Consider the following 2,595-nt stretch of genomic DNA (forward strand, 5'->3'; position numbering starts at 1 on the left):
CGCCCACGGTGGGGTCCCAGGGTTCCAAGACAGAACACACCCGGACCTTAATCAGGACCCAGGCGGGGTTCGGAGCCGACACGTGTCCAGACCTGGTCTGGAGGGATTCGGACCTATACGCATACACTCCTGCTCCCGCTCAGGCGGAGACCCGACGCTGCCACGTGGCATACTGCGCACGACATAAGTCAATGGGTGGAACCTGGCATGACGCCTCTGGGCTACGCGTGCCTTCACATTCATTACGGATAAGGCGTGCGCCCATCCATTCCACTGACAGGTGGTGTGCCCAGTCCACGATACGTGGGCCACACAATTACTCACATGTTACCATATCGAGGGCAATGACTCACCATTACTCGTGCGGGTTACTGCCTATCAATGCTGCATGGACTGCAGCCATCATGACTTCCGCTGATTACTCATGCATTACTCTGTCAGCATTAGTTATTCCCATAATGTATTTCTTCCATTATGCTCCTGGGCCCGCATGTCGGGGCTCAGCATCCTTGTATGTGCCTCCCTTAAACTATAAAAGGGAAGGCACATAGCGTTACAAGGACAGACGGAATCACATGCTCTACATACTCAATACAACTTACACACAATGGAGGTAGGGTATTACGCTCCGGCGGCCTGAACCACTATAATCCCTCGTGTCCTCTCGTGTTCATCCCGAATTCACTAGAAAGGCAATCGCTTAGGCCCCCTCCTCATCTTAGGATTAGGGCGGGTGCGTTCTGCCACCCGGCCGGTGGATTTCCCCACCGACAGATACCTTCAGCTTGTTTGAAGGTGATGACGCAAGAGCAATTACAATCAAACGTGAATAGTACAAAGGTACTATTTACCTATTTATAGGCACGAGACGCAACCCGAGTAAAAATACATTTATGACCTTAACATGTACACATAATCGTAACATAATTCATCAGGGATTAACTAGTCTTTTCCTCTTCGACTTGGCATCATGTTTGACCTTCGTTGCCACCTTAAGTCGTAGTTGTCGTCCTTGGGCTGTAGCTTCGGCATTCGACGTTGTTGCTTATAGACAATGTCTTTGTCTTGAGGATCTTCGTCGAAGATGACCCCAACATCGCTTACAAACAATATCTTCGTCTTGAGGACCTTCGACAGAGAAGAAGACCCCCAACAATATCCCTAGGATAACATCTATTCCCTGAGTACCCATCACTATGAGGTTAGCGGGAAACTCTATCCCCCTTATTTCCACACTTACATTCAAGCATACACTATTGGCTCGGACTTTTCCACCGACTAAGTCAATTTGAATTGGTGTTGTCGTGATGGTTATTGGGAGATTATGCGCTTCTACCCATGATGCAGTAAATAAATGAATGCGATGCTCTAGTATCAAATAACACTTTTGCAAGATGGGATTCGACCGGGAACGTACCTACTATCATGCCTGGTGTGTTCCTAGATTGCTTCGGCCTCCAGATGGTTCAGCCTCCCATGGTTGAAGTGCGTCTGAGCACGATTTCTGCTCCTTGTTGAGGTACATTCTGCCTTGCCGGGGCACTAGGGCCAGACTGCTGATGAGCTACCTTCTTCGGCCAATGCATCGCCCAATGGCCCTGCTCTGCACAATGGAAACATCCTCTGCCTCCTCCTTGCATTGGGCCTGCCTGACTGCTCTGGTTGGTTGTTGGGGCAGGAAGACGAGGTGCCGGATTATTCTACCTCTGAAACTGACTTCCTCATGGCTGACTGTTCTAGCGGTACTACTGCTCCTGCTGAGGGTACTGCCTCTGGAACTGCTGTTGCGGCGGACACTGGGTCTGCTGCTGATATCCCTGAGGGTGATTCTACTTGAACTGTTGAGGTGGATTGCTTGAGAAACGGGGGCGATTGCTGCTCTGAGGCTGAGGTCCACCAATCTTGCGCTTGCGATCCTCCATCTCCTTGCGCTTTTTCTCATTCATGATTGTCCTGTCAATCAGATATTGGGAGGTGGGAAAGGTATGGTTCATCAGCTGATAGTGTAGGGGATTGACTAAGCCTCTCAAGAAACAATACTGCCTCTTGGCATCTATGTTGACATCTTCAGGAGCATAGCGGGACAACTGCAGAAACCTGTCTCTGTACTCACTAACTGACATGAGCCCTTGCTTTAGTGCTAGAAACTTCTCTTTCTTCACTGTCATCACACCTGCTGGAACAAGATACCGACGTAAATTATTAGGGATGGACACTTTTTTACCATAAACCAAAAACTGAACCGTACCGAACTGAAAGTTCGGTTTCGGTTTTTGTATCTAAGAAGTTCGATTTTCGGTATCGTAATCGGTTTTCACCGTATACCGAACCGAAATACCAAAAAAATCGAACACCAAACTTTATCAATTCTCAAATTTGACTATTCGATTATGTGAACTAAATGTGTGATACAATTAAATTATTATTCACTTATTTGTATGTGATGTATGATGTATCTCTAAATATTTGTACCTATATAATTTTTACTTTTTAAAATTATGTGTAATCTATCATCAGGGGCGGATATTAGGCCTGGGCCACCTAGGCCGTGGCCCGGGTCATAGTCCAAAAATGTAGTAGAGATTTTAGCCCAAA

The sequence above is a fragment of the Zea mays genome, chromosome 5 (genome assembly GCF_902167145.1).
Source record: "Zea mays cultivar B73 chromosome 5, Zm-B73-REFERENCE-NAM-5.0, whole genome shotgun sequence".
NCBI lineage: Eukaryota > Viridiplantae > Streptophyta > Magnoliopsida > Poales > Poaceae > Zea > Zea mays.